Source organism: Micropterus salmoides, unplaced genomic scaffold, assembly GCF_014851395.1.
Source record: "Micropterus salmoides isolate LMB-PRFRI ecotype aquatic unplaced genomic scaffold, ASM1485139v1 Ms_hic_scaffold_7, whole genome shotgun sequence".
Lineage (NCBI taxonomy): Eukaryota > Metazoa > Chordata > Actinopteri > Centrarchiformes > Centrarchidae > Micropterus > Micropterus salmoides.
The window spans coordinates 25,033,262-25,048,030 of NW_024044459.1; the positions used below are offsets into that span (position 1 = coordinate 25,033,262).

At 44.1% G+C, this 14,769-nt stretch overlaps 1 protein-coding gene across 1 annotated transcript in view; it reads left to right on the forward strand.

The window, feature by feature from the left end:
* The window catches only part of fam222a (family with sequence similarity 222 member A), a 49,975-nt gene continuing 35,206 nt past the window's right edge, over window positions 1–14,769 (forward strand). Inside the window, exon 1 of the mRNA XM_038703973.1 lies at window positions 1–913. The gene's annotated coding sequence lies outside the window, so the exon portion shown is untranslated. The remainder of the gene's footprint in view (window positions 914–14,769) is intronic.

The following is a 14,769-nucleotide window of genomic DNA, read 5'->3' on the forward strand; positions in this document are numbered from 1 at the left end:
TCGGCGCAGGGGCAGGACCGCATCCCGGAGCTGCCTGAAGCAGCTAGCTCTATAATCAGACGTAACCATTTCTTATTTGGTTAATACACCAAAGAGAGCATCTCGGATCATTACTATCGAGGTTACTCCACCGCCTCAGCTGGAAATCTGAGCGTGAATCGGGAGGCAAGACATCTTAAAGAGGCTGCCGACACCACAGAGAAAGTGACGGACGGAGCAGAGCCTGATCACCGGGATTTTACATCGCATCAGTTTAGGATATTTCAGGCAGCTGCTTTGGCCCAGCCTTGATTTCTTTCAGGGTACCATCACACAATATTGCCTAGATAATATTACTAACATTTGCAGAATACATTTCACCTATGGTCGTTTATAGTGAGCGGGCGGACCACTTCAAACCCATGCGTAACAGCGGTGGATTTTGGAATACTGCGTAGCAGTTCAACCATCCAGTCTCTCGATTAGGCTATCAGTTCTGTTATTTGGAGATATCTACAAGCGAGAAGAAGAGCAACCACGACCTTTATACTTTGTTCCGGAGGCTAAACGTTGAAAACCCGAAGCGCACTTGGTGCGCAATCCTTCCGAGGAAGCTCCTGAAATTTCCGACCTGCGCTTTTGCCCTCGACAAATATTGGCAGCCGAGTCGAGAAAAAAAAGGCAAAGCTTATTAACTTTGCATGCTAGAGGCTAGAGTGTGGAATCTAATTCGCAGGGTTACCGGTATATTTACACACCATCGTAAGAGGAGGATAAACTTAGAGCCAAATCAACATTTGACATCAACAAAGCGGCTGCTGGATTTTGGAGAACAGAATGAATCCTTTCTAATTTGGACCACAGAAGTATGAGGCAGATTGATCAGTGAATGCTACAATCTGCAGTTCTAGTCTGCACTACGGAGCAATTTATGGTAAGTATTCTTTTTTTCTCCAAGTCTGGCAGATTAAGAATGGTGTGGGTCGTTCTTTGTCACCATTAACGTAGTTACAGTCAAAACATCGCTGAATCCTTTTGGGATGGTAAAAAGAGGAACATCTGAAAAACAACGAATGTTTGTAAATGCTGTCTTTTCCCAGGATGCTGCTCACATAACGATGTCTCAGATTTAAACCCTTTGTTTCCATGCCTGACCCACAATAAAGGAAGTGTTGTAAAAATCGACTTGTTAGAGAGCCGCTCCCGGATGGCTTTAGGAACTGCTTTGATGTGTAATATTGGTCTTTTCAAGTATGGGTAGCAATTAAGTGTATTGTCGAGGGTATTGCACCGCAGGCACCACAGGCAGGAATATGTGCCACTATAGGAGTTGCGGCTTAGAGCAAAAGGTGCAATTTTTTCATCTGTACGCCCCCGTGCGTCAGTGTGTTTGGGGAGGGTGACTATAGTGTCTGCTGCAAGGAGTTATTTTTTCACCGGGGAGTGTAAATGATATACAATCTCTTTTTATAATGTGCCTACATATTGTGACAGACGTTTATCCAGGAACTCGTAAAATTCATGGAGATGCGTGCGTAACACTGTAAAACTTTTCACTTTGTGTTCGGCGACATGGATGATGCTCTGTGCTGCATTGAGGTCTGGAGGCAATTTGTCATTGTCCTGTGAATTCTTCAGCAAATTTGCCCTCTGCAGCCCAGGCCTTGAATGCAAATGGAAAAAGTCTGATTATCTTTCTAACTGAAATCCACGTTTTATTTGAATATAAGTGTTGGCTGATAAAAGTTTAGGCTGCTTCGACTCCCGTGAACTTTGAGCCTGATGGGTTGCTGAGGTTGCTTTGCAATATTTAGCTTCATCGCTCACACTGCACATAAATGAGCCTGCGCATTATGCTGACTGTGCAGTGAAAAAGCTGCACACAGTGTGTTTTATCATTAGACTACAAGCATCCTCAAAATGTATCTTCCTCACTGGCTCCAGTCATTCTCTCTCCAGCAGCCCAGACAGGCAGCTCGCTGAATGTAATATGGGCCCCTACAGCAGGGCAGGCGCCCCCACAGTCAGGGCACCTGCCATAGAGCCTTCCTGGCTGTATTGAATAAAACATCCAGTGATGTATGAGGCAGGGGCTGCACCCGAGGGGGCAGAACTGCCTCATTTACTTCCTCCACTCTGCGCCTGTGACCTGCTGAGCAAATTGTGCTCATATTAGCTCTGCGGCTGCTCCTCACCTAAACAAATAGTGTTCCCAGCATAATGCTTGCCTTAACTCAACTTGATGGTTGGACAAGGCAGGGGAGAACGAAATGGCAGAAAAGCATTAAAATCTAGGTCACTGAATTACCTTTTGGAGTTTGTAGCTTCTTGTTTTGCCTCTTTATTTTCTGGCTTGCTGTTAGATCTTTTTTTTCTCTGTAACATTGGACCTTCAAGTGTCCTGCTGCAAGACTTGACTCACATTTCATCTTCCTCTGGCTTTTCACCATATTTCCTGTTGCTCTCTACCTTCAACTGTCTCACAAAGGCAAAGGTCTGCAAATAATCTTGATTTTTATTTTTTTTGCTTTGTAGGTTGTAAACTTTTGTCTATTATGCGAAAATAGTAAAATCTGATCTATTATACTCATTTGTGCTGGCAACAATTGAAAGGTGGAGAACATGTTTTGGCATTGAAATAATAAAAGTAAGTAAAGTAAGATTTTATTTTATCAATTTGCAACTCAAATTGCATATCAGTTTGGGTGATTGATAGCTTTTGGGTTCCTTACTGTATTCTTTGCTTATTAAAGTGCCTGCCTGAAGTGAATAAGTGAGCTCCACTCATGAATATCGTTAAAGTCGCTGAAGTTTAATTTCCTGCACTGTGTATTAATCTTTTTTAATCCCTGCATGGTTTGATTGTCTCAACACCTACCCAGAGGCAGCAAAACTCATTTTGGCACTTAAGATGACTAAAATAGTAGATACAGATGTGTGAGAGAGAGGGTGAGGGTGAGGGAGAGAGAGAGAGAGGGAGAGAGGGAGAGAGAGAGAGAGGGAGAGAGGGAGGGTGGGTTTTACTTAAGATCTACCCACCCCTGAAGTGTCTAAGCTAAGCATGTCCATTCTTGTGTGGACTATTAATTCAAGTGCTTCTTTTTATTCACACAATTGACAACAGATTGACTGTCCACAAACTCCATTTATAGAAATAAAATATACTATAGATGTAAGTAATCATGAAAACATTGTGTTCTCCTGACAAAGAAAAGAAAAGACAACCGATTAGCTGATATCCTACAAAAGCATGAAGCCTCTTACTTGGAAATATCATCAGACACTTTAAGGAACATGAATGTTTTCTCTCAAAGCTGTGTCAACAGCGGCTCATTAGATACCTGATCAAAGTGTTTCATTCCAGGAAAAGTCTATAACAGTCCTTGTTTTAACACTTTTCATGTTCAGGCAAACAAAAGAGACGTGCCCTTTCTTGTACTTCACAATATTACGCGATTTAATATAAACTCCATTGTCCTGGCAGCAAGGTTTGTCTTGCACATCAGTGCTCAGGATGTGGCGACAGAGCATGAAAAAAGCAACATAAAACAAAAGCGTTACACAAAAGTGATTGTGGAGAAACAATCAGCCAGTCAGAATGAATGAATGTGAAATGATGTGAAAGCGACGTTCAGTTTCAGCGCAGAGGATGGTATTGATGGGACTTGACACGGCAGGGATGGTTCTGTTTGAGTATTTGCAGTCAGTGTTTGCGGGTAGCACTACAAGTTTCTTATGCTTGTTATATAGTTAGCTCCTATAATACATCGAACTACACATTATGTCTTTTACTGCTGTTTGATTGACCCTCAGTCTTATTAGTTGTACTGACTAAAGTCAGACGAGCCGATCTCATTTTATTGCCAGTCTGTTTCCTCGATGTCTGGGTCAGATTATCAAACACAGACTCTTTTAAACAGTTCAGGGTCACTACCAGCAAGGGTCCGGTTCTCAGTTTTCATATCCGCTATATATGATACATCTGTAAACCAGTTGTCTCCATGTTATTGACCATGTCCCAGTGAGGAATATATATCATGGCATTTTACATCTAATTGAACAAATACCTGTTTAGTTGGATGGTGTCCACATGAAAATCCACATATACAGTGTAATATAAAAATCATATCACACAAATTAATATAAAATCTGACTTAGATGTGTCAGTTACTGTTACATCTTTAAATACAGTGTAGGCATCTTGTTTTCATAAACAGGAGCTTATGCATTTCAAGTCAAGCCTGGTTCTGTTTGATGCTGAGTAGCTACACAAAAATAGACTACAGGCATGTGATTGCATACATGCACCCCCTGCAGTGCTTCTGATGAGTGGTGCATGTAAGGGAGACGCTGTGTGGTTCTCTGCTCTTTACTCCACCGATGATTTCACATTGTTTTGGCTGTAGTGCCTGGCCATGCTCTTCACATGTGATCCGATCTGCTGAGATGGTAGACGTTGGCAGCTCTTCATTGGGGGTTATCTGCAGCCACTTAGCGCATGACAGACAGCGATGATCCTCCAGCCTCCTCCCTCTCTTCCCATAACAACCCCTGTGACTCTGAATGGAAGTCACGTCTCACCAGGCCCCCGAGGTTAATGGACAGCCTTTAATTTGGAGAGGTTACTGCGGTTAGTCCATTTTTTTGTTTGAAAATGCTCTTGGGCATGTGAGCTATAGTCAACAGGAACTGTGCGTTTTATATGTGGTTAATGAGTATGCTAGTATAGAGAGTGTGGAGTTTATAGTTTGCTCCATAACCCAGCCAGAAAAGTGAGGGGAGGCATGCTCCTTCCAAAGTGTTCTTGGGGGAAGAAAGAGAATAGAGCAAATCTGACAAGCTCTCCAACAGCGAATTTGCTCTCCTTAAAAACAATGCCGCTCTTGCCTTCCTCATGGTCACATTGATTTGTTCTGGGTGACAGTGCAGGCTGCTGTGAAATCACCCCAGCGCCATTGATCTCAGGGAGAGGAGGAGGAGAGGGAATGAGAGCCTGGCGACAGTGAGCAACATGGGAAAATCCTCAGTGTGCCCTCTTCAACCTTAACCAGTAATAAAATGAAGGGCTTGGTTAAGATCAGATCAACCCCGGCTGTACTTCTTCAGCCACTGTATAGCTGTCTAGTCTACGCTTTGATTTGTTTTGGAGGCCCGTACATGCTGTTTGATTTGCTATTGTGCCTCGCCATGTTTCACATTATCAGCTGAACTCTTTATTGCCACTGTTTTCCATGCCAGGAGCAATGCTGTTTTTATCTCATGCAGGCCTCTGATTAATCTCTCCCTCTCTGCTGGTGTACTTTAATCTTGAATGTTAGATATCTGATTCTCCTCGGCTATTGAGGAAGATCAAACTTTAATGGAACAAGGAACTGCACATCATCCTAATCTCCATCTCGCTGCATTCTGGTCGACTGCTCTCCCTCAGGCTTTGTAGCTTTCTGCAGAAGCAGGAAACACATCAGACAGATAAGGTGTTTTCTCTTCATGCTTTGGTAATTTATTCCCTGTTGACAATGGTCACTACTTTACATCTCTCCTGGTCGAAGGAATAGCAGTTAAATAGCAGTGTAATTGACTGACACTTACAAATGGCTATCTTGTATGACCTAAGCATGTGAAACATTTCTAGGAGCTTTAATTGGGGCTTCTTCAAAGTTCTCTTTCCATAGTGAAACATGCTTCCCCTCTCTCTATTTATTGACATTCAAGAGACGGGGACATTTGAGAGCTACGTCATCTGTCTATAATAGCCTGAGGAGAGGTATGTACAGTTGCATAGATGTATTAAGGTTCAATGTGTTTGATTAAAGCACTGCCAATCCAGGAATTAGCTGTTGACCGCTATTTTCTCCATTCAGTTCCTCCATATTATTGTGCACGTTATGCTGACCAGCATCCGGACTGTTACCGGCTAGATGCATATTGTTGCAAATGGATAACACTTATGGGGTGTCACACCTCCCACAGATGGTTTGTGTCTGTGACAAAAAGAGGCTATTACCCAATTTCTAAGGCAGTTCCTGTAAGGTAATGAAATTTCCACTGACTGGAGAAAACAATGTTGTCTGGTCTGGATTGTAATTGCAGAAGCCACCTCACCATTTTCCTGAGTTCAGTGTGAATGCAACACGATTTAATAAAACTCTGGAGATTTTTATCATTTATTGCCAGGCCTGGCAGCCGCGTCAGGGAGAGTAAGCCGAGGCTTGCACAGATAAAGCTCATTCAATTTAGTTGTTGAATTTTAACCAAGCCGGAGACCATTTACACGAGAGTCGGCATGTGGCCCATAGGGAAATGTTCATGTGTTATGTATATGTATGGGGCAGGTCAGCTATATTGATAATACAAAGCCACAATTTCCTTAATCTAAAAGGAGGAGTACCCTGGAATTTCCGTCATTTTCTCCCGTGTTATTATTTGTGTCAAGAAAGGGTTGAAAATCTGTGGGATATTAGGCCCTGAGGCCAAAGAGCTTCTGTGTGCCTGCCTCTACTCACATACAAAAACATAGGAACATTGACATGAGGACATGTATGGACACACACTCAAACACACACACACACACACACACACTCCAAGCCCTGTTTTATTACCTCCTGCCTGCTGCTGGAATTGCTTTCCTCCCTCGAGTGAGCCAGGCAAAGCCGGCTTTATTGTGTTAACCTATTTGTGTGTCAAGAGCGATTGCAGCGTTCTTTATCTCTGTTTGTATTCGGACGGGGAGACGGCAGGGAGAGAGAGAGAGGGAAAGGGAGAGAGAGAGAGTGGCGGAGGAAAAGGAGGGAGGGAGGGTGGAGGGTTTGCACAGGAGTCAGGCAAGCCACCAGAGTTAGACGGATGGCCGGTCACTTCGCTCCACTCTGGAGGATAATGACTGGTTGCTTAGCAATAACCTACCCCCTCCCACTTCCAGACTTGCATCCAGAGTAATCACTTTTTTCCTCTAAAAGATTTTATATATAATTATAAGGCCACTGCCAGCCTTTGAAATCTACCTAATGGGTCTTTTCCTTTATTTAGCAGAGTGGGTTGCGGGTGCGAGCTGGAATTGGAGATTTTGGTGTGTGTGTGTGTGTGTGTTTTGTCAGCATGTGTTTATATCTGCTTTGTGTTGTGCAGTTGGAGTTTGACCGGGATTATGACTTGGCCAAAGCTATATTTCCAGCTGGATAGCTGCTGCTGTTCAACCTTTGACCCACGTAATGCTGCATTGACTGCGTTGCATTCAAATAGATGCAGCGGCACAAGCACATGCACATTCACGTTTTTTTTTTGATGGCAGACCAGAGGCTATGAGTGCTTCTTCTTGTAAGCTCTTAGTTTTATTAACATTTTTATTGAGTTGAACAAATTGCTGACCTTTTGTGGCATAATGAATAGCAGGGCCTGCTTAGGAAAAATGAGAGTTTTGGCAGAAGTGACTGGCGTCAATCCAAGCTGTTTAACTCATGATTTGCAGTGTGTTTATTCAGCAGGTGACAACATTTAATACTGCTGAGTGTTTTTCAACATTTCAGCTGCTTTTTTCAAATCAAACTCCTCAGTCAGGATGGTAATCTAGAGGCTGGCTATAATCTGCACTCATAATCTATAGTCTCTGTGAAACTGCCTCCTGTGTTAAAAACTGTGTTTTTAAGTGGCAGAATGAAGGTATAATATCTGAACATGACCCCAATTTTAAACTGCCTTTCATCACCAGCAGCCACTAATGTTGGCACAAAGTCCAGACTCGTTTTAATGCTTAGCCAATTATCTTCTCTGCTTTTGAAAATAGATTTTTTTCTACCATCTTTTATGAAGAAGTAAAAAATTAATTTGAAATTCCCTCTGAAGTCCATATTAAACTTTTACTTGTTTATGATGATAAAAACAGTCATGGCTGCTCAAACAGACCTCGTGGATCAAATTAAATGTTTTGACTTATGCCAGTGTAGACAGTTGGTGTTGCATTAGACAAATTACTATTTATTTTTTTGTTAGGTATTGGAGCTTCTTCAAATAATGTCAGCCGTGTCTGATAGTTACCCATCTGTGCTTTCTCTCCTGTTCGGTGCCATCTTTCCTTGGTTCCATGCACCATTGCTAAAACTGACAGCTATGCACGTCCTGGGAACTTGATACAGATAAACTAAACATACAGCACTATCCCCCACCCCCATCTCCGTGGCATGCTTCTGTGGCTGCGTCTATAGGAACAGCTGTCCAGCTGTCACCGCAGCCAGCCAGTCAGCCGCTCTCTAAGGCAACATCTGTAGAGACTGAACGCGCAAGGGCAGCCTGCCGTTCTCTGCTCGTCCCCAAAGACCATAAAAGTGTGTCAGGCCTTTTGGCTGCACATTACCACTGACCACATCAACCGTATCACTGGGTTTTGAGTGAACGTTATCTGCTCCTGTGCCACTTAAATAAGTTCTGTGAGGCATCAAATTGTTATTTTTTGTCACCATCTTACAGTGATCTGTTACTGAAGCAAATCATATTATCACAAGAGTTCTTAAAAACAAAACCTGTGACTGTACAGGAAAAAAAAATCCACACCACATTATTGTATTCATTAATAATCATCTGCCTCTGCATGTGTGTGTGTGTGTGTGTGTGTGTGTGTGTGTGTAAACAAACTCCCAGCGAGCAAGGTGCAATGGCCTGGAACTGACGAGAACCCACTGGGAGAGTCTCTCCTTGATGTAGCCCCCCGCTCCCCCTCCCCTCTATCTTTTCCTCCTGGCAGCGGAGTGACTGTGGGGGGGCACAGAGCCATGTGAGTGGGGAGATGAACAGAGCTGCGGTCCCCTCTGTCAGCCACAAACTAGGATCAGGGAGATCGCATGGGACTCTCTCCTAGGATGAGCAAAGGGAAGAAGGGAGAAAGCAGCTGCTCTGTGTTTTTCTCTTACTTCTTCAGCAGCTCACTTGTGTTTTTTTTTTACCCTCTCTGTCTCGTCTTCTCTGAGGCCGTCATTAGCTTCTGTCATGCTCTTGGCGAGCTTGTCTTTAAAGGAGTGCTGCTGTAGACATGGATGAGATGAAAATATGCTCTTTAAAAGTGTCATCGTGCCTCTTTTTGTTGTTTTTAGGAACTTTTAAAGGACTTGATTTTTTCATCAATCCTCTTGGTAACGGAGGCCCTCTCAGGCATACTGTGCCTCTCCCCACAGACAGCTGCAGACTCATACAGGCTCTGGGCGAAGTTTGATGGATCCTGTTTACTGGAGCTGAGAGAATGTCTGGGTATCTCAAATTAAGTGTCACTTAAAGCTTGTCTTTTAGTCAGCTTTCCATTTTGTTCCCCCATCTCTAGTGACAGCACTGTGCTGCGAATTGTAACAGGGATTGAGAGGAAGACATTTGGTGATTACACATTCTGTCATGATTGAGGGGCGAAGCCTGCAACTCGAGGCAAAACCAAATTCCATATGGTTGCAGTGAAATCTCTCCACCCATAGTGAGTTACACTCAAAACGCCCCTGTCCTGATGACAGGGAAATCGCCTGCTCATGACTTATCGTTTTATCATTCAAATTTGCCCCATTGATACTTGCTGCTGTGATTGACAGCTGGGCTTGAAAGCCACTGCTATCTCAATTGAGTTGCGGCAGCCAGTTGGTAACCGTGACAATGGTCTCTCCTCTTTGCCTTGTTTTCACACTTTTTCTGCTGTCACAGAAACCTCAGTGATTGCTTCTCTGCCAAGACAGCATCCTATTAATCTTTTAAATAAGGGCCGCAGCCCAGCAGTATTGTTTGCAGAAAACCGAGAGCACCTCGTGAGACCACACTGAAAGGAAAAAGGGGGCGACTGGGGCTGAATCCGTCTCATTGTGGCAGGAAAGCAGACCCTCCTTAAAACCAACAATATTAGAAACCTAATAGGTGCTCTGTAGATAGATGGTGCTGAGGTCTGAATATAGCCTGGGCTCTCTGGGCCCACCTGATAACTCTGTGGGCTCTCTTGTCCTCTGCCTTTCTCAACTTTGCTCTCCAGGTGCATTCTGTGCTTTCATCTGCATCATGGCACTCAGAATAAAAGCCTCTGTGTTTATGGCCATTTTCCTTTTCTATGCTCTTATTGATCCCTTTCAGCATGGTCGGAATAGGCTGTATTTTTTTCAATTCTGGGCTCAAACTGCATAACTGCGGCATATCCTGAAATGGCAAACCATTGATGTATTGTGATGTGACCTAGGGAAGGAAGAATAGCAGCTCAACCCTTTGTCCCTCTGTACTTAGCTGACAAATTGTTTGAGGGTGACACAAGCATGAACAAAATAAAACAGTGTCCTTCCACAAATATGTTTGCTACAATCCAGAAAAACCTATCTCGTCTCTATCGTGAATAGGCTTTCTGCACTCTGATTTCAAGGACCAGGCGTTTGTGTTTAATTAGGTGTGATTTGTGAACATTTCCCAAGTGGTAGGAAGTCTTTTTTGAGCCTCTGTACTTTCTTGTCAAGTACTTGTTAATGGAGAATTGCTGCAATGCTTTGTAATGAGTGTCATGCAAAATAGCCCCATAAACCAAACCTTTCTACTATAAGGAACGAGGAACATGTGGCGGCAGTATTTTGCATCAGAGTACTTGGGATGTTTATGCCATATAAAGAGACTGAAGTTATAGGATCATTGTATACCTTCCTCATGTCTTTCTCTCTGGCCATGGAAACCCAGTGAGGCAGGGCAACCTAGATGACTAATTGACTCCCAGGTCAGAGCCACATGATAGCAATACTGCTGGTCAATGGAAATTGATATACTTTCCCCTACAGGGAATTACGACTGCTTTGTGATCATCTATGTGATCACGCACCCCTGCATGCACACACGCGTGAGTGTTTGAGCATGCACCTTTTCACAGTTGTTCCTCCTCTGTGTCTCACAGTTGCTCCTGCACTTTGAAAACACAGCAAATCAATCCATTAATCGCGACTTCAGAACATTATAACACCATTATTTGTATCTGGCAATTCCCTGAACAATAAGGAATCTGTTAAGTGAAGCATTTATTTTTTATTTATGTGCTTTTATAACTAGAAAGAATTGTGGCCTGGTTGTGTAACATTTGACACCAGTTTTAAGGGTATCCACTTCAGTATTGTAAGGAAAAATGTCCTCAGGGCACTGCAAGTGTTTTGCAGTGGTAAAGGTTTCCTCTACTCTCTCTGTATATAGCCTTGCTGCAGAGCTTTTTAATCAACAATGAAGTTGTCTGTGCTATACGTGCACCTTTTCGTACACAAAGACGAGTGCTTGCCTGTAACAGTTGGTCTTTGAAATGTGCGTTAAACCGCGAGTCTGTTTCCTCTGAACATGCAAATGTGTGCATGCAGGTATGTCTTTTTGTTCTTGTTTGCAGGTTAAACACAAACACTGCTGTCCCAGATTTACACACAAGCCCCCTCCACCTGAGCTTGATCCCCGGCAACCATCCTGAGCACCTCACACGAAGCCACGAGCCTCCTCCCCTCCGCCTGTCATCCAAAAAAGATTCTCTCAGTTTCTCCAGTTTCAAAGCACTCCCATAGCTTGGCTATGTCGAAGCATGCCCCTCCTCCCTGACCCCTCCTCCTGGAGACGGCACTCTTGACCTGCTGCCCCATTGTTTCCAGCGGGGATGGATGAGGAGCCGCCTCTGCCGGCGCGATCCTTCACTCAATAGCTGCTCCATCTGTTGACTGCGTGACTCTGGGTTACAAGCGGGGATTTTGCTCCGTCTGTGCAGGGTGTGAAAGGAGCTATCTCAGGGGGCTTCCTGAAAAGGGTTTTAAAGCTGCAGTAGCAGGCCGTTGTGATGCCCCTCACACCCCGCCTCTCCACCCGTCATCAGCCCAACACAGCCGGCTGGGTGTGTGCAGGATGAGAGGCCTTCATTGTGCCTGTTCACAGGCCCCTAGGCAACAGGGTCAACTTGTCCCCAAACAAATGCTGCCCTCAGTGGGATTGTTGGCACTGTGTGTGTGTGTGTGTGTGTGTGTGTGTAACGGGGGAGTGGGTATTTGAGTATAAGAATGCATCATCAGGACGAGGGCAGAGGCCTTGGCTGTGAGGACATTTATCTAACATCTCTGCCTTTCACATCAAGGCCTATTCAGTGCAACCCGTCTGCGTCAGGCTTTCAAAGGATGTCACAGATAGAGAAACACTCTGGGCTGCTTTACAGGTCAAACTGCTCTCACCGAGCATTTAGACCAACAAAGCTGCTGATGTCATTTTCTATTTCTCTTGTATATTCAGCTTAATTTGTTTTTCTCGTGAATTTGTGTAAGCGCTGCTAAGGCTGTTGAGGCTGGTCTGTTCTGTGGTTCGTGTTCTTTAACGAGTATTTGTGAACAAAAAACAAATCTGTAGCTGTTTTGACTGCTGGTTCACCTTCAGTAATTATTTGTTGAAATTGCAATCTGTCAGACATTTGTGCTGAGGTCCTCTATCTGTCTGCGTGGGAGTTGTTATTTGGCAATTCTTCTTAAGTGAAAATAAGCAGGAGCCTGCCCTCTAGGATCCCTTTCTTTCTCCTGAATACAATTCCCATCAACTAAAATAATAACTGGTGTTTGGGATGATTTTGGCTTTGGAAATGCATTCTTTTATTACAATACTGATCCAAATAGTTGTACATTTTGATCATGTCTAGACTTTTATAAGCTGTTTTCTATCTTCCGTGCCTTAACTTGCCTTTGATAGTGTAAATAAGTCAGCTGCTGTTTAATTCAGTTCTTCTTTTCATTTCTATCTAATGGGGTGGTCCTCCTTGTTAGTCTCTTGCCAGAAGCTTAATCCTAAAGAGGCACAGCCAAGCACCCTGGTCTGTCTTGTTTCCTGCTTCTTTTTCCTTTATCACAGTCAGCCACAACTTCACCACTGGGGCCTGACCCCTCAGCTGTCACAGGATTTCCCCAACATACCTTTACCTCAGTCAGGATAATTAAAGTAGCAGGTTCCTCTCTCCTCATGTCTTTTGCACATGTGTTTCACCTCCACCTTTCTCCTCAGGCTGGGAAAAGGCAAAGTGAGCAACAGTATCAGACGGAGAGGCAGGCGGATGGTTCAGGCGTGGAGCCCCCCACCAGACGAAACACAGTTAAAGGAGGAGGGGGTTGTTGAGTGGAATGAGGGGAGGTAGAAAACTGCAGTGACAGCAGAATGAATAAATTGAAAAACTCTCTCATTGTAAATTGTCTATCGCTTGTGACAAACGATCTGATAGGCGTGCGGCCCGGGTTTCCGACGCATCCGTCCCAATAGAGCTGTGAATAACTGGTCTATCTCCACACTGCTTAGCACTGGCCCCGCACTTAATAATTCATACAGTGTGAAATATTTTCCCCGTACAGATATGCCAAAGAGCTGCCGCCAGCAGGCGGGGGTGGTGAGGGGGGTGTCCCTGCGGTGCTAATTTGGGGGATGGTGACGTGCGTAGATTTCTAAGGGGGCTCTAGTTTAGAGGAGATGCCTCAGACACATTTGCTCTCCTGTATGCTCTGTCTGTTATTGGAAAGAGCTGAGCTGGAGATGCAGAGAGTGAGAGTGTGCAGATGACATTTAACTCATGGCTGATCTGCCTGGAACCGGGACCAGAGAAGGGAAATATATTTCCATTTAAGCTGACTGAACACAGTTATCAGTGACTGTGGGGACAAAGGGAGGCTGTAAACCTGCTAAGTAGTTTTTGCTGTTTGCCCCAGTGAGAGTTGTGGCTGTGGTTGACATCAATGGCAGCAAGTGTCTTTGGACACCTGGTTTGTGTCTCCTGTTTCCATCAGGTGACTCCTCCTGCCTCAGGCTCCTGCAGGAGCTCAGCAGCCAAAGGCATCTCTCATGGTCTCTGACCTTACTGTCCCCTTCATTCACAGTGCTGAGCTCACACCACCTTATTCTCCATGGCAATGTACCCGAAGCTATAATGGCTTTGCTCGCGTGTGCGTGCACAAGCGTGTGCCGCTGTGTGCTTGTCTGCGATAGTGTTGTGTCATGTGTGTCATTTTTTTGTGCAACAACGCTGTGTGGCTCGTTCCGCAGCGCAGTCCTGTACAAACTGGGTTTTTATGGTTCGCATTCAGGCCCTGATACCAATTATGCAAACTATTAAAAATTTAAGGAGGACAGTCTTTTATAATTTAATCCTAAAGTAATAGATTCTATTAAAAATGCATGAGAGGAGCTTTATAGATGGAGCTAGAATTAATGTCTATCAAAGAGTCCAGTCAAGGATGCAGGGGGAATGGGTGGCAGGAGTGGTGGTATTGCCTCATTATTCAAATAGGATATGATTACCATAGAGCAGGAGTCCCTCAGAGCTGAAACAGAGCTCACTGGCCACTGTGATGACAAAGAGGAGTAGTCTAGCTGTGCTCCTCAGAGGGAGTGCTCCCTTTTTCTGGTGAAATGAAACTGGTTTTAGATTTCCTGTTTTAACTTTCACAAATGGGATTCGATATGACGTGTGATTTGTTTTGGTTTAAAGCGTTCTGTTGTTGAAATACTCTTAGTGTTCTTAGGTTTCTCTTCCCTGGTGTTTTACTCGAGATTGTTTAGTCTTAGTCCTTGCTGAAAGCTTGTAGAAGGTGTTCAAGCATGAAAACAGGAAGCTTGCAGTGTTGTAACTTAATGGCTCACGCAGCAAACGAGCAGCAGACCTTTTACTGGCCTCGGTACTCCTTGGTTTACCCCACAGAGCTTCCTGGACAGGTGGAAACAGAGTGAAGACTTTCCACAGTGTATGTGCTGTTTTTAACAAAGCAACCATATTTGCACCGCTTTCCTTTTTAAACTTTTTAGTCATTTTGTGCTCTC